General features: G+C 48.4%; 1 protein-coding gene across 2 annotated transcripts in view; it reads right to left on the minus strand.

Annotated features, from left to right (window-relative positions):
- Nucleotides 1-18,596, minus strand: part of FAM222B (family with sequence similarity 222 member B) — a 311,554-nt gene extending 292,958 nt beyond the window's left edge. For both annotated transcript variants that reach the window (XM_063955895.1, XM_063955896.1), the window contains exon 1: nt 18,182-18,596. The gene's annotated coding sequence lies outside the window, so the exon portion shown is untranslated. The remainder of the gene's footprint in view (nt 1-18,181) is intronic.
- Nucleotides 18,597-24,725: the final 6,129 nt, after the last annotated feature.

Here is a 24,725-nt window from a genome sequence, read left to right on the forward strand (position 1 = left end):
CCCCAGGGCGCCATTTAGAGTACATGTTCCCGCCCTGGAGCTGCATCTCTCTCTCTCTCCCTCACTCCCTGTCAGCGTTTGGGCGACCATTATAGCAAGCAGAGCTTATCCTGGGACTGTTTGGGCAAATCCTCCTCTGTAAAGCCGCCTGCATGTCAGCGCTGTGCATTTTACAGGACACTTAAGTATTCTACATGTGAACTAATCACTGGCAATTACTTCCTCACAATCCACCAACGTCCCAGACACCTCGTATGATGAGGATGGCATTTATACTGACCCCACAGATTCTGATCCTGACGCTTCTGATGGGGAATCTGTTTCACAGGTGGATATTCCTGACTTGTTGGAGGCTATCAGGATCATTCTTCAAATTACTGATGACCCGGAGCCTGATGCTGCCCCTAAGAAACCAAACAGATGTAATTGTCAGAAAGTGGTTAAACAAGTTTTACCTCATACGTCAGGAGTCCTGGAAATATCCAGGAAAGAAATTTACGCCTCACAAGAAGATGCTGGCTCGCTATCCCCTCGCTGCGGAGCTAAGTAAAAATTGGTAAACACCCCCGCCAGTGGATTCGCAGGTGGCGCGGCTAGTGGTATCCTCAGCTCTGCCAATAACTACCGTCACGTCTTTGAAAGAACCGACGGATAAGCGCGTGGAGGGTTGTTTAAAGGCGATTTACACCTTAGCAGGTGCTGCGATCCGGCCCACCATTGCAGCGACATGGGCTGCAGAGGCTGTTGAAGCGTGGATTCAGGAGTTGGAAGCTGAGATGTCTTCCAACGCTTCTGATCATGCTAGACCAGTGGTTTCCAAACTTTTTTGAATCACGGCGCCCTAGAATATCAGAATTTCTTTCACGGCACCCCTAGTCCAAAAATTTCTTAACGAGAAATTTAGAAATATTACATTAAGTAGTACGCGTTTATATGTCATCTTTAGGGTCAATTGTGTGGTGAGGGAGAAGATTTGCTTCTGTTTGGCCACATATTTTATGACTGGCAGCCACCAGCACTGGTTTTGCCTATTATATTGACCATGAATAATTTGATTTGTTTCTGGACCACCAACCCAGGGCACCCCTGCAAGTGTCCCGAGGCACCCCAGGGAGCCACGGCACACAGTTTGGGAACCTCTGTGCTAGACAATGCTTATCGTATATTGTCACAGCTTCTCATTACATTAAAGAGGCGGCTTCTGATGCCGGTATTCTGGCGGCCAAGGCTTCTACTACGTCCATACTGGCTTGACGGATTCTATGGTTGCGGTCCTGGTCCGTGGATCTGGACTCTAAGAAAACCCTGGAGGTACTCCCTTTTAAGAGAGACATCCTTTTTGGAGAAGACCTCAACAAGACTGTGGCTAATTTAGCTTCTGCTAAAACAGCTTGTCTACCTTGTACTGCTCCTTTGGTACCGAAGGCTAAGAGTACTTCCTTTCGTCCTTCAGGGAAAGCAAAGGGTCAGGCGTACCCGAAACAGGCTCGCACTTCCAAACCCAATAAGCCCAAACCCAAATGGGCCTGGGCTGCCCGTCAGCCTGCTTCCAAGACTGACAAGCCTGCCACATGATGGGGCGGGCCTCCCTCTGGGGGATCCCAGGGTGGGGCACTGACTTCTAGGGTATACCCAGGAATGGTTGAAGACCACTTCCGATGCCTGGCTACGGGAAGTCGTCTCTCAAGGTTACGCCGTATCCTTCAAAAATCGTCCCCCTCATCGATTTTGCCTGACAGACGTCCCTTCGGATCAGGTGAAAGCAAAAACTCTTCATTCGGTGGTACAGTCCCTCCTGGACACAGGAGTGGTAGTACAGGTGCCTCTGGCTCAAAGAGGCAAGGGTTTCTATTTATCGCTGTTCCTAGTCCCGAAACCGAATGGGTCATCCCGGCCTATTCTCAACCTCAAGTCCTTGAACAAATTTGTGAAGTTCTCCAAGTTTCGTATAGAAACTCTTCGCTGTATTGTTCTTGCATTGGAACCTGGGGATTATATGGTCTTCCTGGACATACAGGATACTTACCTGCATATTCCCATTGCAATGTCTCATCAGCAATACCTGAGATTTGCAGTTGGCAACCTCCATTACCAATTGTGGGCGTTATTTTTTGGCTTGACCACGGCTCTGCGAGTCTTCACCAAGGTCATGGCGGTAATGACGGCTGTGCTCCGCCGTCAAGGGGTCAGGATCCTACCGTACCTGGACCACTTGTTGATCCTGGCAAATTCCCCAGAAATTTTCTTATGCCATCTGGATCTATCTGGTTTCTGCAAGACCACGGGTGGCTCATCAACTGGAAGAAATCTTCCCTGGTCCCTGCTCAGAGCATGGTGCACCTGGGGGCGTTGTTGGACACTCATAACCAGCGGTTGTTTCTGTCTCAGGAGAAAGTCCTGAAGCTTCAGGACAGGATTCGATGCTTCCTATCTCGTCCGCAAGTGTCGATATATTCGGCAATGCAAGTGCTAGGTCTCATGGTGTTGGCTTTCGACATGGTGAAGTACGCTCAATTCCATTCCCGCCCTCTGCAGAAGCTGATTCTTGCCAAGTGGGACAACCTGCCTCACCGGGTCAGGTCTCAAATGATCTCCTTGTCTCCGGAGATCCGTCTGTCACTGAGCTGGTGGTTCAGGACCAACTATTGAGCAGGAGTCTTCCCTTCTGGATCTCCAACTGGGTCCTTCTGACAACGGATGCCAGTCTGAGATGTTGGGGTGCGGTGTTGGAGCAACACTCCCTTCAGGGTCGGTGGACCAAGGAGGAGTCTCTCCTCCCGATAAACATTCTGGAATTGCGGGTGGTGTTCAACTCATTGAAGTTGGCCCAGCATTTAATACAGAACAGACCTATTCAAGTACCGTCGGACAACGCCACCATGGTGGCGTACATCAGTCATCAAGGCAGCACTCGAAGCCGCATGGCAATGACGGAAGTATCAAGGATTCTTCAGTGGGCGGAATGCCATCTGCCAGCCATATCGGCAGTATTCATTCCGGGGGGGGGGGGGGGGGGTCCTAGACTGGGAAGCAGGCTTTCTTAGTCGTCAGGACGTACACGCCGGAGAGTGGAGCCTCCATCCAGAAGTTTTTCAACTCCTCGTGGACAGGTGGGGCCTTCCAGATGTGGACCTGAAGGCGTCTCGACACAATCACAAGGTTCCGGTCTTCGGAGCAAGGACAAGGGATCCTCAATCAGCATTTGTGGACGCACTGGCAATTCCATGGAACTCTCAGCTGCCATACATGTTCCATCCGGTGTCACTCCTGCCCAGAGTAATAAGGAAGTTCAAGTAAGAAGGAGGAATCCTACTTCTGATCGCTCCAGCGTGGCCCAGATGGAACTGGTTCTCAGACCTTCAGGGTCTCTCGATAGAGCATCCCCCTTCTACTTCCACAACGCCCAGATCTCCTCATTCAGGGCCCCTGTGTATATCAGGATTTAGCCCGGTTGGCCTTCACAGCGTGGCTCTTGAAGCTTCCATCTTGAGGGTCAAAGGATTTTCTGAGGCGGTCATTCAAACCATGTTGAAGGCCCGGAAACCGGCTTTTGCTCGGATTTACCATGGGGTCTGGAGTTCTTACTGTGCTTGGTGCGCATCTAACAATCATGACGCTTACAAGTTTAGTACGGCCAAACTTTTTGCCTTTCTACAACAAGGCCTGGACTTGGGCCTTCGTCTGGCCTCCATCAAGGTTCATATTTCTGCTTTGGCAGTTTGGTTCCAGAGAAAAATTGCGACTTGACCTGATGTACATACGTTTACTCAGGGTGTGTTTGTGATTCAACCTCCCTACGTCCAGCCTGTGGACCTTTGGGACTTGTCTGTAGTTTTGGAGGCGTTGCAAGGGTCTCCGTTTGAGCCTCTTGAATCTGCAGACCTTAAGTGGCTTTTTCTTAAGGTGTTGTTTCTGCTGGCTATTACCTCTGCTAGACGGGTGTCGGATTTGGGTGCCTTATCTTGTAATTCACCATATCTGATTTTTCACCGTGATCGGGCGGTTCTTAAAACACGTCCTGGGTATTTACCTAAGGTAGTGTATTCTTTCCACCTTAATCAGGAGATTGTGGTTCTGGCCTTTGCCTCTCCTGAATTGTCTTCCAAAGAGCGGTCTTTGGATGTGGTACGGGCTCTCTGTATCTACGTGAAGAGAACTGCCTCCATCAGGAAGTCAGATTCTCTTTGTTCTGTTTGGTTTTCACAAATGTGGCTGGCCTGCTAACAACTTCACAAGCAGACCCTAGCCAGATGGATTAGAATGGTGATTGCACATGCTTATGTACAGGCTGGCCTTCCAGCTCCTGCTACCATAAAGGCCCATTCTACTCGGTTGGTTGGACTTTCTTGGGGGGCTCGCCGGGGTGCGACCCTTGAACAATTGTGCAAGGCGGCTACGTGGTCCTCGGTGAACATGTTCATAAGGTTCTATGCCTTCGATACTTCCGCCTCCCAGGATGCTTCCTTTGGACGCCGGGTTCTTGTGCCCGCTACAGTGCGTCCCCTACTATAAGGAACTGCTTTAGGACATCCCCAATGTCATTCCCTGTGGAGCCCAGTGTACGCTGGAGCAGAAAACGAGATTTATGGTAAGAACTTACCGTTGTTAAGTCTCTTTCTGCGAGGTACACTGGGCTCCGCAGGGCGCCCACCCTGACGCACTTAGCTTCTTTGGGTTGGTATGGCATTAGCCGCTGACACTTTCTCCTGTCCTGAGAATGTGGTGTATGTGGCTATTAACAGTTGTTGTCTCTCTTACCTGCTACTGCATTGGACTGGTTACAAAAAAACTGAGCTCCTGTGCACGGAGGTGGGGTTATAGAGGAGGCGGCGCAATGCATTCTGAGAACAGTCAAAGCTTTGAGCCTGTTGGTGCCTCAGATTAAGATCCTACTCTACACTCCAATGTCGTTCCCTGTGGAGCCCAGTGTACCTCGCAGAAAGATTTAACAAAGGTAAGTTCTTACCATAAATCTCGTTTCTCTAACGTCCTAGTGGATGCTGGGGACTCCGAAAGGACCATGGGAAATAGCGGCTCCGCAGGAGACTGGGCACATCTAAAGAAAGCTTTAGGACTATCTGGTGTGCACTGGCTCCTCCCCCATGACCCTCCTCCAAGCCTCAGTTAGATCTCTGTGCCCGAACGAGAAGGGTGCACACTAGGGGCTCTCCTGAGCTTCTTAGTGAAAGTTTTAGTTTAGGTTTTTTATTTTCAGTGAGACCTGCTGGCAACAGGCTCACTGCATCGAGGGACTAAGGGGAGAAGAAGCGAACTCACCTGCGTGCAGAGTGGATTGGGCTTCTTAGGCTACTGGACATTAGCTCCAGAGGGACGATCACAGGCCCAGCTTGGATGGGTCCCAGAGTCGCGCCGCCGGCCCCCTTACAGAGCCAGAAGGCAGAAGAGGTCCGGAAAATCGGCGGCAGAAGACGTCCTGTCTTCAACAAGGTAGCGCACAGCACTGCAGCTGTGCGCCATTGCTCTCAGCACACTTCACACTCCGGTCACTGAGGGTGCAGGGCGCTGGGGGGGGCGCCCTGAGACGCAATAATAAACACCTTGGATGGCATATAGCTCCTGGGCTATATGGATGCATTTAACCCCTGCCAAAATACATAAAAAAACGGGAGATAGGCTCCGCCCCCTTATCGGCGGCCTTATCTCCTCAGCACACTGGCGCCATTTTCCCTCACAGCTCCGTTGGAGGGAAGCTCCCTGGCTCTCCCCTGCAGTCACTACACTACAGAAAGGGTTAAAAAAGAGAGGGGGCACAAATTAGGCGCAGTATTAACTATACAGCAGCTATAAGGGGAAAAACACTTATATAAGGTTATCCCTGTATATATATATATTTCTATCGTTTTGGCAATAAAACGGGCAAGCTCTTATCAAATTTACTGCGGGGAAATATTTCGGATTCTCTTATTCATCCGCTTAAACGTTTGGATGGTACTCTAGCCTCTAAGTCTAAAGATATAGCTCAAGTCCTCTCTGAATTCTATGCGGATATTTATAAAACCCCTACTATTGATGAAAAATTCAAATTGTCATTTTGGGATTCTATTTCTTCCCCACAACTAGATTCGTCCTTAGCGGATCCCATCTGCTCCCCTATCACTGCTTCGGAGGTTGAAAGGGCTATTAAGCAACTCAAACCTCTCAAGCCCCCGGATGGTCTATCCGGGGAATATTATAAAACTACTTTGCTCTAAATTAACTCCCTAACTACATTATTTAAGGTTATTCTCCTTTCCCATAAGGTACCCCCATATTTTAAATGACGCTATAATACGCCTCCTTCCTAAACCGGGTAAAGATCCACAACTTCCCGAGTCTTACAGGCCAATTATACTTTTAAATGTGGACTACAAATTATTCACAAAGATCACTGCGGACAGACTGAAGATCATGCTCCCCTCTGTAGTCCATCTGGACCAAAACGGGATTTATTACTGGGAGGCATTCCACTAGCATTATATGCAAGATACTGGCTGCGGCGCACTGGCTGGGCCGCACCGGGAACCCAGACCCACATTTTTTCTTTTCTGTTGATGTCGAAAAGGCTTTTGATCTGGTGAGTTGGGACCATTTGTACTCCACCCTGGTGAGGTCTGGGTTCCCGCTGGGCCAGACTAGTGTGCTGCAGGCCTTATACTCCTTGTATGGCTCCCGTATCTTATGAAATGGCTACCTCTCAGATCCTGTGGTGTTGGGACGGGGAACCAGGCAAGGATGCCCTTTGTCCCCATTATTATTTGCACTAGCTATAGAGCCCTTGGCGATAGCTTTAAGATATCTTTCATCGTTTTCAGGAATCACTATACTAGATCTAGATCACTATACTAGATCATGAACTTAAAGTTAGTCTTTTTGCAGATGATATGCTGCTTTTTATTTCTCGCCCTGAGGTCTCCGTCCCGGCTGTCATGGATAGAATAAATGTATTCAGTCTGTTTGCAGGCTATCGAGTGAACACATTAAAATCGGAACTTCTCCCACTTACTCCGGAAGCTTCTCGCTTGTCTTCCCTCCCCTACTTTTCCCAGTTCATTTTTAATACCTCCAAATTAAAATACCTAGGAGTCTATAACCCGATCAATATATCTGACCTTTACAAAGTAAATAATACTCCAATACTGAATAAAATCTCTCTTCAGCTTAAATCTTGGACTGCACTTCCACTATCCTTACTAGGCCGAACAGATGTACTGAAGAGCATTATCTTCCCAAAAATCTCATATACACTCACTAAGGCTGACTACAAGCTGAGGATAGCTCTTGACAAACTTAAATTAAAACGAGAGGAAGGTGGTCTCGCTATCCCAGATTTATCTGCTTTTACTAAGGCGGTAGCCATTTAGATACATTTCAGATTGGCTATTGATGAGATCCTCGTATTCAAATGATCTTATTGAGCAAGCTCTGTTGTCCTCCTATGACTTAAGGGCCTTGCTACATACTCCGGTCCCTTTATTACCTACAATAGTAAAAGACAATTTATTATTTTGGGACGCCTATCTGGCTTGGAAAGCGATAAATAAAGCTATGAATAGAAATTATGAACGCTCAGATTATATCCCTATTTGTGGAAACCCATGCTTTACTCCACCATTGGAAAATAAAAAATTTGCACAATGGCAAATCAAGGGAATCAGTTGTATCAGGGACATTTTTGATCCAGGGGGAGTGTTGTTCTCTTTTTCTGGACTGATGGAGAGGTATGGTGTACTCCGATCACAATTTTTTATGTTCCTTCAAGTTAGGCATTATGTTCAGTCCTTGCCTCCTGCTCTAGTCTAGTCTCGTCTCAAGACTCTGACCCTCTACTATCTTTAATTGTACGTATCTCTAAAATACCCTTTAAAACTCAATGGATATATTGGGATCTTATCCCAACAAAAGTTAATAAATTGTGGCATTCTATGTATGAAAAATGAAGGTCGGACCTGTCTATACAGGGGAGCATAGCTGATTTTTTTTCTTCCTCTTCCGAATATTTTAAAAGCTCTTCATTCCTCCAACCTCCAAGAAATTCACATAAAATTTCTGAACAGAGCATACATAGCCCCGAGTCAGAGAAGTCACATGGTTGCCACAGAATCTGGGCGCTGCCCCAAATGCAATGAACCTAAAGCCACTCTAATACATGCTTTTTAGCATTGCCCAAAGTAAAGCGATTCTGGAACAAGGTCTTATGGTACATTAATTCTAAATTTAAACTGAATCTCTCTCACCTGCAGCCCTTTTAGGTTTACAATTCTCTGAATGGGGCCTACCTCTAGAATCCCTTCATCTCCATCCCTTCCTATAGGTTTTGCTTACGCTAGCAAAGAAAGTTATTTTAACTCAATGGATTCATAAGCTACCCTCTAGATTGTAACAATTATTAACCATGGTAAATACCATCTTGTACTATGAACGACAATCTACCTTTCATGACTTAGAAAAAAAGTGTCCCAGCTTTAGCGTGCTGGCCGGGAGCTACTTGTCGCTCCCCGGCCCGCAGCGGCTGCGTGTGATGTCACGCAGCCGCTGCGGCCCGCCCCCCGCATGGTCCGGCCACACCTGCATTGGCTGGAGTGCGCCCCCATAACCGCAACCAAACGCCGCCCCCTCCCGCCCAGCGACAGCCTCTGCCTGTAAATCAGGCAGAGGCAATCGCAGGGAAACGACGGCCTTTGGCCGTCCGGCATGCGCCGGCACCACTGCGATAAGCTGCAGTGAGCGATCGGGTCGGAATGACCCCCAGAGTCTCTTAGCCTCCATGTTAATTTTTATGGTTGTTGACGTACTATGGTTGTTCATAAATCAGATGAAACAATGTGACTTGATACACTGTTTGGTTTTGCCCTTTCCCCTTCCTTGTCTTTGTCTTGTCTATTATATTTTTTGCTTCGTTTTTATAGATTTCTGTTATAAAGATTGTCATCTGTTGTTGCACTGAATACGGACAAATGTGACACTTACTATGGAAATTATATTCATGTCTTTATTTGTATTGATATTACCAAAAATTCAATAAACATATTTTCTAAATAAATAAATAAATAAAGTAAAATAGAGAATTTAAAATTGAATCATTGTTGCTGAAGATGGGTTACATGATAAAGATACGCTGCTCTAGGGTAACAGCCCGTTAGAAATGTCAGAAGTACCGTGAGGATATTACTGAATAAAATATTAATAGATCTTATTACTGATACTGAAATCTCATCACAGAATCTAAAAGCCATGGACATCCTGGAAATTAATGGTTGGGTATCTAGTCCAAATCAGAAAAGGATAAAAAGCCCAAAAGATGGGTGCTGGCATTAGCCTATTATATCTACACTGTAAATGCCAGTACTGACGGGAGAGATGTGTGCTGAGTGATCTTAACACAGACCACTCAGCACGCCTCTCCCCCCCTGCTCAGCACAGCGGTGAAGTGATCGACCCGCTAGATTGAGCCTGCATGCAGGCCAATCTAGCACCAGCGATAGCGACACGCGGGGCCGTGCATCGCTATCGCTGGGGGGCATCACACGACACATCCATGCTTAAAATCTAAGCAATCTAGTCAGAGTGCTTAGATTCTAAACACGGATCTCTCCATGTATACCCTCCCGTAACAAACCAAGAGAAATCACAATTAGAAAGGATCCCTCTTCCTGATAAAAGGTCAAAAGTCTAACTACCTTGGAGATAATGTATGGGACTATGGGGGTAATTCTGAGTTGATCGCAGCAGGAATTTAGTTAGCAATTGGGCAAAACCATGTGCACTGCAGGGGAGGCAGATATTACAAGTGCAGAGAGTGTTAGATTTGGGAGTGGTGTGTTCAAACTAAAATCTAAATTGCAGTGTAAAAATAAAGCAGCCAGTATTTACCCTGCACAGAAATAAAATAACCCAACCAAATCTAACTCTCTCTGCACATGTTATATCTGCCCCCCCTGCAGTGCACATGGTTTTGCCCAATTGCTAACTAAATTCCTGCTGCGATCAACTTGGAATTACCCCCTATAGTCACTATGTAGCCAGTTTTCTTTTAAACTAAACAGCTGCATTGGGCTGAGAATTTGCAGTATTGATATGGCTGGTGGCAGAGGACATGAGACAGTAGATTAAGGTACAAGATGCTAGAAACATTAGGTTTTTCTAATTTATGCTTAAATCATATTCCCACAAAGGAACAGACGTGGCGTTTTACAAATGTTACCTTAATAGCGTGATATGAGTAAAAGTCGTAATTGCATGGTCTATATCAGGGGTGGGGAACCTTTTTTCTACCAAGGGCCATTTGGATATTTATAAAATCCTTTGGGGGCCATACAAAAATTATCAACTTAAAAATGAGCCTGCCCCAGTAGATATGCCCCCAGTCAGTAGTTATGCCCCCAGTAAATATACCCCCAGTCAGTTGTTATGCCCCATTAGATATGCCTCGTCACTTGTTAAGCCCCATTAGATATGCCCCCAGTCAGTTGTTATGCCCCATTATATATGTCCCCAGTAAGTATTGCCCCAGTCACTTGTTATGCCCCATTAGATATGCTCCGTCACTTGTTATGCCCTATTAGATATGCCCCCAGTCACTTGTTATGACCCAATAGATATGCCCCCTAGTAGCGACACTTACACACATTAACAGGAAAAAAAAAAACACAATACTCACCAGCCTCGCTCCTGCTTCCGGACCGTTGCCCTCCGCCTGGCCGCTCGCTCCTCAGAACTATGGGAGAGAAGTCATGACATCTCTCCCATAACACCGCACAGTAGCACACGCACACTGCCAAAACCAGAAGCCGGAGCTCAGGAGAAAGCTCCTGCCTCCGGCTGCTACTGAGGGTAAGAAGCCAGGCGCCCACTAGTAACAAAATCTCAGCGGGCGCCTGGCTAGGTGAGCCTGGCCGGGCCATATCAAGTGGCTCTGTGGGCCTTATACGGCCCTCGGGCCTGAGGTTCCCCACCCCTGGTCTAGATATTGACTACATCATTCAGCTATAACAAATAAGTGCTTCCTTCTCTATTATACTTCCAACAAAAACACTTTATGAATTATATAAAGCAGCAGACTATGAGGAACATGCTAACCTCATGTAATCATTCTGGGAGACTTCCTGGAGAATGATGACACAGACCGTTCATCAGGCACACAGCGAGCAAGCTCCTGCCAGCACCTGGGATGGCCACACTATTACTGAAATATTTTATATCTACCTAGTAGACTTTTTGTCTGCCTGTTAAAAGGTGAACTTAGAAAAACCTCTACAGATTAGTCACACATTTGTACAGTAGATGTATTAAGCAATGAAACACAGTGGAGAAGTTGCCCGTGGCAACCAATCAGCTGCTACGTATAATTTTATAGAAATCACTTGATAAATGTAATTTCAGAGCTGATTGGTTGTCATGGCATACTTCTCCTGTCTTTTCATTGCTTCATACATCTCCCCCAATGTAACTGTGATGTGCATTTAGTTAAACATTCCCAGGTGGGATAGCTGCTTAATGTGCAGCTGTATACAGGTTTAGCAAAGTGTAGAATAATAAGATTTTACTTACCGATAAATCTATTTCTCGTAGTCCGTAGTGGATGCTGGGGACTCCGTCAGGACCATGGGGGATAGCGGCTCCGCAGGAGACAGGGCACAAAAGTAAAAGCTTTAGGATCAGGTGGTGTGCACTGGCTCCTCCCCCTATGACCCTCCTCCAAGCCTCAGTTAGGATACTGTGCCCGGACGAGCGTACACAATAAGGAAGGATTTTGAATCCCGGGTAAGACTCATACCAGCCACACCAATCACACTGTACAACCTGTGATCTGAACCCAGTTAACAGCATGATAACAGCGGAGCCTCTGAAAAGATGGCTCACAACAATAATAACCCGATTTTTTGTACCAATAACTATGTACAAGTATTGCAGACAATCCGCACTTGGGATGGGCGCCCAGCATCCACTACGGACTACGAGAAATAGATTTATCGGTAAGTAAAATCTTATTTTCTCTAACGTCCTAGTGGATGCTGGGGACTCCGTCAGGACCATGGGGATTATACCAAAGCTCCCAAACGGGCGGGAGAGTGCGGATGACTCTGCAGCACCGAATGAGAGAACTCCAGGTCCTCTTTAGCCAGGGTATCAAATTTGTAGAATTTTACAAACGTGTTCTCCCCCCGACCACGTAGCTGCTCGGCAGAGTTGTAATGCCGAGACCCCTCGGGCAGCCGCCCAGGATGAGCCCACCTTCCTTGTGGAATGGGCATTTACATATTTTGGCTGTGGCAGGCCTGCCACAGAATGTGCAAGCTGAATTGTACTACACATCCAACTAGCAATCGTCTGCTTAGAAGCAAGAGCACCCAGTTTTTTGGGTGCCTACAGGATAACAGCAAGTCAGTTTTCTTGACTCCAGCCGTCCTGGAAACCGATATTTTCAGGGCCCTGACAACATCTAGCAACTTGGAGTCCTCCAAGTCCCTAGTAGCCGCAGGTACCACAATAAGCTGGTTCAGGTGAAACGCTGACCCCACCTTAGGGAGAAACTGGGGACGAGTCCGCAGCTCTGCCCTGTCCGAATGGACAATCAGATATGGGCTTTTGTGAGACAAAGCCGCCAATGCTGACACTCGCCTGGCCGAGGCCAGGGCCAACATCATGGTCACTTTCCATGTGAGATATTTCAAATCCACAGATTTGAGCGGTTTAAACCAATGTGATTTGAGGAATCCCAGCACTACGTTGAGATCCCACAGTGCCACTGGAGGCACAAAAGGGGGTTGTATATGCAGTACTCCCTTGACAAACTTCTGGACTTCAGGAACTGAAGCCAATTCTTTCTGGAAGAAAATCGACAGGGCCGAAATTTGAACCTTAATGGACCCCAATCTGAGGCCCATAGACACTCCTGTTTGCAGGAAATGCAGGAATCGACAGAGTTGAAATTTCTTCGTGGAGCTTTCCTGGCCTCACACCACGCAACATATTTTCGCCACATGTGGTGATAATGTTGTGCGGTCACGTCCTTCCTGGCTTTGACCAGGGTAGGAATGACCTCTTCCGGAATGCCTTTTTCCCTTAGGATCCGGCGTTCAACCGCCATGCCGTCAAACGCAGCCGCGGTAAGTCTTGGAACAGACATGGTACGTGCTGAAGCAAGCCCCTTCTTAGCGGCAGAGGTCATGAGTCCTCTGTGAGTATCTCTTGAAGCTCCGGGTACCAAGTCCTTCTTGGCCAATCCGGAGCCACGAGTATAGTTCTTACTCCTCTACGTCTTATAATTCTCAATACCTTGGGTATGAGAAGCAGAGGAGGAAACACATACACCGACTGGTACGCCCACGGTGTTACCAGAACGTCCACAGCTATTGCCTGAAAGTCTCTTGACCTGGCGCAATACCTGTCCAGTTTTTTGTTCAGGCGGGACGCCATCATGTACACCTTTGGTCTTTCCCAACGGTTCACAATCATGTGGAAAACTTCCCGATGAAGTCCCCACTCTCCCGGGTGGAGGTCGTGCCTGCTGAGGAAGTCTGCTTCCCAGTTGTCCACTCCCGGAATGAACACTGCTATCACATGATTTTCCGCCCAGCGAAAAATACTTGCAGTTTTTGCCATTGCCCTCCTGCTTCTTGTGCCGCCCTGTCTGTTTACGTGGGCGACTGCCGTGATGTTGTCCCACGGGATCAATATCGGCTGACCTTGAAGCAGAGGTCTTGCTAAGCTTAGAGCATTATAAATTGCCCTTAGCTCCAGTATATTTATGTGGAGAAAAGTCTCCAGACTTGATCACACTCCCTGGAAATTTTTTCCCTGTGTGACTGCTCCCCAGCCTCTCAGGCTGGCCTCCGTGGTCACCAGCATCCAATCCTGAATGCCGAATCTGCAGCCCTCTAGAAGATGAGCACTCTGTAACCACCACAGGAGAGACACCCTTGTCCTTGGAGATAGGGTTATCCGCTGATGCATCTGAAGATGCGATCCGGACCATTTGTCCAGCAGATCCCACTGAAAAGTTCTTGCGTGGAATCTGCCGAATGGAATCGCTTCGTAATAAGCCACCATTTTTCCCAGGACTCTTGTGCAATGATGCACTGACACTTTTCCTGGTTTTAGGAGGTTCCTGACTAGCTCGGATAACTCCCTGGCTTTCTCCTCCGGGAGAAACACCTTTTTCTGGACTGTGTCCAGAATCATCCCTAGGAACAGCAGACGTGTCGTCGGAAACAACTGCGGTTTTGGAATATTTAGAATCCACCCGTGCTGTCGTAGAACTACTTGAGATAGTGCTACTCCGACCTCCAACTGTTCTCTGGACCTTGCTCTTATCAGGAGGTCGTCCATTTTCTTCGAAGAAGAATCATCATTTCGGGCATTACCTTGGTAAAGACCCGGAGTGCCGTGGACAATCCAAACGGCAGCGTCTGAAACTGATAGTGACAGTTCTGTACCACGAACCTGAGATACCCTTGGTGAGAAGGGCAAATTGGGACATGGAGGTAAGCATCCCTGATGTCCCGGGACACCATATAGTCCCCTTCTACCTGGTTCGCTATCACTGCTCTGAGTGACTCCATCTTGATTTGAACCTTTTTAAGTGTTCAAATATTTCAGATTTAGAATAGGTCTCACCGAGCCTTCTGGTTTCAGTACCACAATATAGTGTGGAATAATACCCCTTTCCTTGTTGTAGGAGGGGTACTTTGATTATCACCTGCTGGGAATACAGCTTGTGAATTGTTTCCAATACTGCCTCCCTGTCGGAGGGAGACGTTGGTAAAGCAGACTTCAGGAACCTGCGAGGGGAAACGTCTCGACTTTCCAATCTGTACCCCTGGGATACTACCTGTAGGATCCAGGGGTCCTGTACGGCTCCAGCGTCATGCTGAGAACTTGGCAGAAGCGGTGGAAGGCTTCTGTTCCTGGGAATGGGCTGCCTGCTGCAGTCTTCTTCCCTTTCCTCTATCCCTGGGCAGATATGCTTATGGGGACGAAAGGACTGAGGCTGAAAAGACGGTGTCTTTTTCTGCATAGATGTGACTTAGGGTAAAAACGGTGGATTTCCCAGCAGTTGCCGTGGCCACCAGGTCCGATGGACCGACCCCAAATAACTCCTCCCCTTTATACGGCAATACATCTTTGTGCCGTTTGGAATCTGCATCACCTGACCACTGTCGTGTCCATAAACATCTTTTGGCAGATATGGACATCGCACTTACTCTTGATGCCAGAGTGCAAATATCCCTCTGTGCATCTCGCATATATAGAAATGCATTCTTTAAATGCTCTATAGTAAATAAAATACTGTCCCTGTCAAGGGTATCAATATTTTCAGTCAGGGAATCCGACCAAGCCACCCCCGCGCTGCACATCCAGGCTGAGGCGATCGCTGGTCGCAGTATAACACCAGTACGTGTGTATATACTTTTTAGGATATTTTCCAGCCTCCTATCAGCTGGCTCCTTGAGGGCGGCCGTATCTGGAGACGGTACCGCCACTTGTTTTGATAAGCGTGTGAGCGCCTTATCCACCCTAAGGGGTGTTTCCCAACGCGCCCTAACTTCTGGCGGGAAAGGGTATACCGCCAATAATTTTCTATCGGGGGAACCCCGCGCCTCATCACACACTTCATTTAAGTTATCTGATTCAGGAAAAACTATAGGTAGTTTTTCCACACCCCACATAATACCCTTTTTTGTGGTACTTGTAGTATCAGAAATATGTAACACCTCCTTCATTGCCCTTAACAAGTAACGTGTGGCCCTAAAGGAAAATACGTTTGTTTCTTCACCGTCGACACTGGAGTCAGTGTCCGTGTCTGTGTCTGTGTCGACCGACTGAGGTAAAATGGGCATTATAACGTCCCTGACGGTGTTTTAGACGCCTGGACAGATACTAATATGTTTGCCGGCCGTCTCATGTCGTCAACCGACTTGCAGCGTGTTGACATTATCACGTAATTCCTTAAATAAGCCATCTATTCCGGTGTCGACTCCCTAGAGAGTGACATCACCATTACAGGCAATTTGCTCCGCCTCCCAACATCGTCCTCATACATGTCGACACACACGTACCGACACACAGCACACACACAGGGAATGCTCTGATAGAGGACAGGACCCACTAGCCCTTTGGGGAGACAGAGGGAGAGTTTGCCAGCACACACCAAAAACGCTATAATTATACAGGGACAACCTTTATATAAGTGCTTTTCCCTTATAGCATTTTAATATATGTAGTCATATCGCCAAATCAGTGCCCCCCCTCTCTGTTTTAACCCTGTTTCTGTAGTGCAGTGCAGGGGAGAGCCTGGGAGCCTTCCCACCAGCATTTCTGTGAGGGAAAATGGCGCTGTGTGCTGAGGAGAATAGGCCCCGCCCCCTTTTCGGCAGGCTTCTTCTCCCGTTTTTCTGAGACCTGGCAGGGGTTAAATACATCCATATAGCCCCCAGGGGCTATATGTGATGTATTTTTAGCCAGAATAAGGTACTATCATTGCTGCCCAGGGCGCCCCCCCCCAGCGCCCTGCACCCTCAGTGACCGCTGCTATGAAGTGTGCTGACAACAATGGCGCACAGCTGCAGTGCTGTGCGCTACCTTATGAAGACTGAAGAGTCTTCTGCCGCCGTTTCTGGACCTTCACTTTTCGGCATCTGCAAGGGGGGTCGGCGGCGCGGCTCCGGGACGAACCCCAGGATGAGACCTGTGTTCCGACTCCCTCTGGAGCTAATGGTGTCCAGTAGCCTAAGAAGCCAATCCATCCTGCACGCAGGTGAGTTCACTTCTCTCCCCTAAGTCCCTCGTAGCAGTGAGCCTGTTGCCAGCAGGACTCACTGAAAATAAAAAACCTAACAAACTTTTACTCTAAGCAGCTCTTTAGGAGAGCCACCTAGATTGCACCCTTCTCGGCCGGGCACAAAAATCTAACTGAGGCTTGGAGGAGGGTCATAGGGGGAGGAGCCAGTGCACACCACCTGATCCTAAAGCTTTTACTTTTGTGCCCTGTCTCCTGCGGAGCCGCTATCCCCCATGGTCCTGACGGAGTCCCCAGCATCCACTAGGACGTTAGAGAAATATAGGTTCAGCAAAGTGTAGAATAACAGAATGACAATAACTTTGGTGAGCAATAGAACACATCTGGACAAATACCATGACTAACCAAACACACCCATATCTCACAGGAATGATATATAATGCTGCAGAGATTGCGTACTATGGGTGGACAACCAGATTAACCCCTTTTGCAGTTTATGATATGTTTAGTCATCTTTGGGATCCCAATGAATAAAGCATATATTTTAAAATGACTTTTAGGCTACAATAAAAAAAAAATGACACTGAGGAAGAACATAGGTAAAAAGGCGGTGGAAATATTTTACTTGTGATCACAATATAGGTATTAGGAAAGAAAAACATTTGCTAAATAATACCAAATAGCATCAACTTGTTTGATTACCAGGCAGGAGACCATCGCTCTGTAAAAGGAGGCTCATGAGAACTCTTTGGTTGCATTCTAAAACACATTTAGAAGCCCTGCTATAGCAAGACATTGTAGTGCTATGCCTTTACAGAAGAGAGGTATGATGACAATACAAATTACATTTCAAAATAATTCCCTTTTTAAAATATATATAGCAATTTCTTGAGTTAGTGAATTCCAACTAAGTGCTGCCATGCATCCAGCTCAGTACTTTGCCATCCTATTTAACAAATGCCACCTGGATGGGTGCGAGTCTAAGCAGCATAGCAGGTGACACTATACTGAGAAACTGCAAGGATGCAGCATAGGAGATCCTCAGGCTCCTCACGACAGGTGTACAGGGCGAGGTGATCTGCACATGATCTCTTTGCAGAGCTAATTAATCATGACCTTTGTTCAATCCAGCAAAGCAGCAGAGGATGGGGACAATCCTGCATTGGGGATTGTCTAGCATCTAGCTTTCAAATTAGATAACTAGGTCATGACAATGCAGGATACAGGGCAGCTGCGATGGACAGTGTGGGAGATGAGATGAAAGGAATAAAAAAAAGGAACACATCCTACATAGTGACCTACATTGTCTAACACACTCAAATAGTGCAATGCAATCTCTTTCTCTAAGTGCATATTTACAATATATACCTATTGTGATGGCCTGGTATCTTCATATATACACATGCATGTGTATTGTGAGGATGTGGGCTACCATCAACTTACCTGGGATCCCTCAGCCGTGGTGGAACCATGAAGAGGATGATAATTCCCGAGCAGCACACACAGTGCAGGGCCGGGCTCGCCTCTCTCACAGAGCAGAAGTGACGTACCCGGCAGGGACAAAGTCAGCGGCAGCCATTGCCCAAGAGGGCAACACACTGGAACGGCAACTTATTGTGCTCTGTGTGTGCTGGCCGCATATGAAATGAAATTAAAACCCTGGGGATTAGGTGAAAACCGGAACGGTGCAGACCGGTTCCCTGCGGCGCTCTCTGTGCAGGTTTATTTGACACTACAGCTGTGACTCGGGAAACGCCGGTGCTGGAAGACGGTGCAGCCTTCGGTGCTGCTGCTGCTCTCTCAGGCACGGGGAGCAGCACGGAGGTGGCTGCTACTCAGTGCTAGTTCTGTGTATACGCTGTGCGTACGGGGAGAAAAGGATGGGATGGGGCCATGTTATCAATACAGTAATACCATACGTCATACTTGCCTACCTGACCCTCTCCATGAGGGAGAAAATGCTCTGTTCCTGGACTTTCCTGGTAATTTATGATTGCCATCACCTGTGGTGAGCTAGCTAATTGATAAGAAAGGCATTTCACCACAAGTGATGGCAATCATACATTACCAGGAAAGTCCAGGAACAGAGCATTTTCTCCCTCATGGAGAGGGTCAGGTAGGCAAGTATGCCATACGTATGATTAATAATTTCTCCTGGCTCACTGGTAATGTTAGGAGGCTGGTGGAATGTAAGAGCTGAGTGATTGGGAATGCACCATTTCATCTGCAGAATGTTCCAAAATGTCTCTTTTCTCAACTTTAACCATGAATTCTGCCAGTCGAACTGCGGCGCTGACCACCGTAGCAGTTCTGGGAGCCGGAATAGGTTGCTGATTGCTACAGCCGGCCATTCTGGGTGAAGGAATGGTACTCTGACCAGGGATTCCGACAGCCGGCAAACTGAAGACCACCCACTCTGACCACCTTAGCCAGCCATTCTTGGTGTCAGAACAGCGCTTTGACGACAGCAGCCACCTTAAGCTAGCCATACATCAGAACAATATCGTTCCAACCAGCCAACTAGTTGCCTGGTTGGAACGATAGTTGGGCAGTGTGTGGGAGCAAACGATAATCAGCCGTTTGCTCCCACACGCTGAAAAACGGGCAGAAACGGTCGTTCCAACTAGTTGGGAAAATCAAACCTGTTTGATTTTCCCAACTAATCGTTCAGGTGTAGGGGGAACTTCCCCCCAACTGAACGATAAGTAGGTGGACACTGGCCAGCAGTGTCCGCCTACTTCTTCCCGATCACTGCCGGCTGGGCTGCCCTGTCAGCCCAGGATTCCCGGCAGCAGCGGGTACTGTGGAGTGTGAGCGAGATGAGGTCCAGGGGCAGCCGCGGCAGTCCATCACTGTTGCCGGCAGCCCCTGTCATCCCAGCAGCGGCGGCGGCAGGAGGAGAACCAGGGACAGCGGCGGCAGTCCATCCCTGCTGCCCCTGTCACCGTAAGATCCGTACTGGCGACAGCGTTGGTGCGGGAGCCGGGAGGAGGTTCAGGGGCAGCTGCGGCAATCTATGACTGCTGCTTGGCTGCCCCTGTATCCCCGGCAGCGGCGGCAGTGGTGCGCCAGTTTATCACCGCCAGGCTGTCCCTGTCCACAATGAATTTGCGGCAGCTTATGCAGACCGGGGCTAATGCTGCATATATCTCCCCCCCCCCCCATCCCAACCGGAGCGACAGGTAACGGAGCTAGCGCACAGGACGCCCAGAGCCCGGCCAGTGCATGTCAGCCGGCAGTGATGTGAGGATGGAGAGCGGTGGGCTGTCCCTGAGGAGGCAGAGGTGAGTGAGGGCGCAAGGGGCAGCTATATGTAAATATACAGGGCAGTGACCGGCTCCGTACCCCCCCCACCCCCCCACCCTGTGTGTGTGTGTGTCTGTGTGTGTATATATATATATATATATATATATATATATTATAATATGGCACCCAGGTGTAGAAAAGTACCATGAGGCAAGCGCGCTCCATCCCTGCCTCACATGTCCCGCATTGGCTGTCTGGTCTCTACCTATACTACCCCCCCCCCTTCTCCCATCTGCCCCCGCATAGCTGCGGGGAGCCCGCCAGAGCCGATGCACATCCCAGGGCATCTGGCCAGAGATATAATGTGGCCTCTTCCCAAAGACCTCCAGCTAACTGCTCTCTAAGGCACCTCACTCTGAATGCAAGCTCATCTTTCCAGTTTTATTCTGCTGATGATGATCTCAGTGAGTTGATGGTTTCCGTATACGTGTATACGTGCATACAGTATCATCTATCTATCTATCTATCTATCTATCTATCTATCTATCTATCTATCTATCTATCTATCTATCTATCCTCATATCTGGAATCCCCTCCCTAAAATTCATGCATTTGCCCCTGCCTTTAGTTATACCCCTTTCTCTATCGTCCTAGTGGATGCTGGGGTTCCTGAAAGGACCATGGGGAATAGCGGCTCCGCAGGAGACAGGGCACAAAAAGTAAAGCTTTACGATCAGGTGGTGTGTACTGGCTCCTCCCCCTATGACCCTCCTCCAAGCCTCAGTTAGATCTTTGTGCCCGGCCGAGAAGGGTGCAATCTAGGTGGCTCTCCTAAAGAGCTGCTTAGAAAAGTTTAGCTTAGGTTTTTTATTTTACAGTGAGTCCTGCTGGCAACAGGATCACTGCAACGAGGGACTTAGGGGAGAAGAAGTGAACTCACCTGCGTGCAGGATGGATTGGCTTCTTGGCTACTGGACATTAGCTCCAGAGGGACGATCACAGGTACAGCCTGGATGGTCACCGGAGCCTCGCCGCCGGCCCCCTTGCAGATGCTGAAACGAGAAGAGGTCCAGAATCGGCGGCAGAAGACTCCTCAGTCTTCTTAAGGTAGCGCACAGCACTGCAGCTGTGCGCCATTTTCCTCTCAGCACACTTCACACGGCAGTCACTGAGGGTGCAGGGCGCTGGGAGGGGGGCGCCCTGGGAGGCAAATGAAAACCTATTTTGGCTAAAAATACCTCACATATAGCCCCCGGAGGCTGCCAGAATCCACTAAAGAGCGGGAGACGAGCCCGCCGAAAAAGGGGCGGGGCCTATCTCCTCAGCACACAGCGCCATTTTCCTCACACAGCTCCGCTGGTCAGGAAGGCTCCCAGGCTCTCCCCTGCACTGCACTACAGAAACAGGGTAAAACAAGAGAGGGGGGGCAAAATTGTGGCAAAATTATATTATTAAAGCAGCTATACAGGGAGCACTTATTATAAGGCTATCCCTGTCATATATAGCGCTTTTTGGTGTGTGCTGGCAAACTCTCCCTCTGTCTCCCCAAAGGGCTAGTGGGGTCCTGTCTTCTTTAAGAGCATTCCCTGTGTGTCTGCTGTGGGTCGGTACGTGTGTGTCGACATGTATGAGGACGATATTGGTGTGGAGGCGGAGCAATTGCCAAATATGGGGATGTCACCCCCTAGGGGGTCGACACCAGAATGGATGCCTTTATTTATGGAATTACGGGATAGTGTCAACACGCTAAAGCAGTCGTTTGACGACATGAGACGGCCGGACAATCAATTAGCACCTGTCCAGGCGCCTCAAACACCGTCAGGGGCTGTAAAACGCCCTTTGCCTCAGTCGGTCGACACAGACCCAGACACAGGCACTGATTCCAGTGGCGACGGTGATGAATCAACCGTATTTTCCAGTAGGGCCACACGTTATATGATTTTGGCAGTGAAGGAGGCGTTACATATTGCTGATACTACAGGTACCACAAAACAGGGTATTATGTGGGGTGTGAAAAAACTACCTATAGTTTTTCCTGAATCAGATGAATTAAATGAGGTGTGTGATGAAGCGTGGGTTGCCCCCGATAAAAAAAATGCTAATTTCAAAGAAGTTATTGGCTTTATACCCTTTCCCGCCAGAGGTTAGGGCGCGCTGGGAAACACCTCCTAGGGTGGACAAGGCGCTCACACGCTTATCAAAACAAGTGGCGTTACCCTCTCCTGAGACGGCCGCACTTAAAGATCCAGCAGATAGGAGGATGGAAAATATCCAAAAAAGTATATACACACATACAGGTGTTATACTACGACCAGCTATAGCGACAGCCTGGATGTGCAGTGCTGGGGTAGCTTGGTCAGAGTCCCTGATTGAAAATATTGATACCCTGGATAGGGACAATGTTTTACTGTCTTTAGAGCAAATAAAGGATGCATTTCTTTATATGCGTGATGCACAGAGGGATATTTGCACACTGGCATCACGGGTAAGTGCTATGTCCATTTCGGCCAGAAGAAGTTTATGGACGCGACAGTGGTCAGGTGATGCGGACTCAAAACGGCATATGGAAGTTTTGCCGTATAAAGGGGAGGAGTTATTTGGTGTCGGTCTATCGGATTTGGTGGCCACGGCTACAGCCGGGAAATCCACCTTTTTACCTCAAGTCACTCCCCAACAGAAAAAGACACCGACTTTTCAACCGCAGCCCTTTCGTTCCTTTAAAAACAAGAGAGCAAAGGGATATTCATATCTGCCACGAGGCAGAGGAAGGGGGAAGAGACTGCAACAGGCAGCTCCTTCCCAGGAACAGAAGCCCTCCCCCGCTTCTACAAAAGCCTCAGCATGACGCTGGGGCTTCTCAAGCGGACTCGGGGGCGGTGGGGGGTCGTCTCAAGAATTTCAGCGCGCAGTGGGCTCACTCGCAGGTAGATCCCTGGATCCTGCAGATAATATCTCAGGGGTACAGGTTGGAATTAGAGACGGATCCACCTCGCCGTTTCCTGAAGTCTGCTTTACCAACGTCCCCCTCCGACAGGGTGACGGTCTTGGAAGCCATTCACAAGCTGTACTCTCAGCAGGTGATAGTCAAGGTACCTCTTTTACAACAAGGAAAGGGGTATTATTCCACTCTATTTGTGGTACCGAAGCCGGATGGCTCGGTAAGACCTATTCTAAATCTGAAATCCTTGAACCTGTACATAAAGAAGTTCAAGTTCAAGATGGAGTCACTCAGAGCAGTGATAGCGAACCTGGAAGAAGGGGACTTTATGGTATCCTTGGACATCAAGGATGCGTATCTCCACGTTCCAATTTACCCCTCACACCAGGGGTACCTCAGGTTCGTCGTACAGAACTGTCACTATCAGTTTCAGACGCTGCCGTTTGGATTGTCCACGGCACCTCGGGTCTTTACCAAGGTAATGGCCGAGATGATGATTCTTCTTCGAAGAAAAGGCGTATTAATTATCCCATACTTGGACGATCTCCTAATAAGGGCAAGGTCCAGAGAACAGCTAGAGATGGGATTAGCACTGTCTCAAGAAGTGCTAAAACAGCACGGGTGGATTCTGAATATTCCAAAATCCCAGTTAATTCCGACAACACGTCTGCTGTTCCTAGGGATGATTCTGGACACGGTTCAGAAAAAGGTTTTTCTCCCGGAGGAAAAAGCCAAGGAGTTATCCGAACTTGTCAGGAACCTCCTAAAACCAGGAAAGGTGTCTGTACATCAATGCACAAGAGTCCTGGGAAAAATGGTGGCTTCTTACGAAGCAATTCCATTCGGCAGATTCCACGCAAGAATTTTCCAGAGGGATCTGTTGGACAAATGGTCAGGGTCGCATCTTCAGATGCACCAGCGGATAACCCTGTCTCCAAGGACAAGGGTATCTCTTCTGTGGTGGTTGCAGAGTGCTCATCTATTGGAGGGCCGCAGATTCGGCATACAGGATTAGATCCTGGTGACCACGGACGCCAGCCTGAGAGGCTGGGGAGCAGTCACACAAGGAAGAAACTTCCAGGGCGTGTGGTCGAGCCTGGAAACGTCTCTTCACATAAACATTCTGGAACTAAGAGCAATCTACAATGCTCTAAGCCAGGCAGAACCTCTGCTTCAAGGAAAACCGGTGTTGATCCAGTCGGACAACATCACGGCAGTCGCCCATGTGAACAGACAGGGCGGCACAAGAAGCAGGAGTGCAATGGCAGAAGCTGCAAGGATTCTTCGCTGGGCAGAGAATCATGTGATAGCACTGTCAGCAGTGTTCATCCCGGGAGTGGACAACTGGGAAGCAGACTTCCTCAGCAGACACGACCTTCACCCGGGAGAGTGGGGTCTTCATCCAGAAGTTTTCCACATGCTGGTAACCCGTTGGGAAAGACCAATGGTGGACATGATGGCGTCTCGCCTCAACAAAAAACTGGACAGGTATTGCGCCAGGTCAAGAGATCCGCAGGCAATAGCTGTGGACGCGCTGGTAACGCCTTGGGTGTACCAGTCGGTGTATGTGTTTCCTCCTCTGCCTCTCATACCAAAAGTATTGAGAATTATACGGCAAAGAGGCGTAAGAACGATACTAGTGGTTCCGGATTGGCCAAGAAGGACTTGGTACCCGGAACTTCAAGAGATGATCACGGAAGATCCGTGGCCTCTACCTCTGAGAAGGGACTTGCTTCAGCAGGGTCCCTGTCTGTTTCAAGACTTACCGCGGCTGCGTTTGACGGCATGGCGGTTGAACGCCGG

This window comes from Pseudophryne corroboree, chromosome 2, assembly GCF_028390025.1.
Source record: "Pseudophryne corroboree isolate aPseCor3 chromosome 2, aPseCor3.hap2, whole genome shotgun sequence".
In the NCBI taxonomy this organism is placed as follows: domain Eukaryota; kingdom Metazoa; phylum Chordata; class Amphibia; order Anura; family Myobatrachidae; genus Pseudophryne; species Pseudophryne corroboree.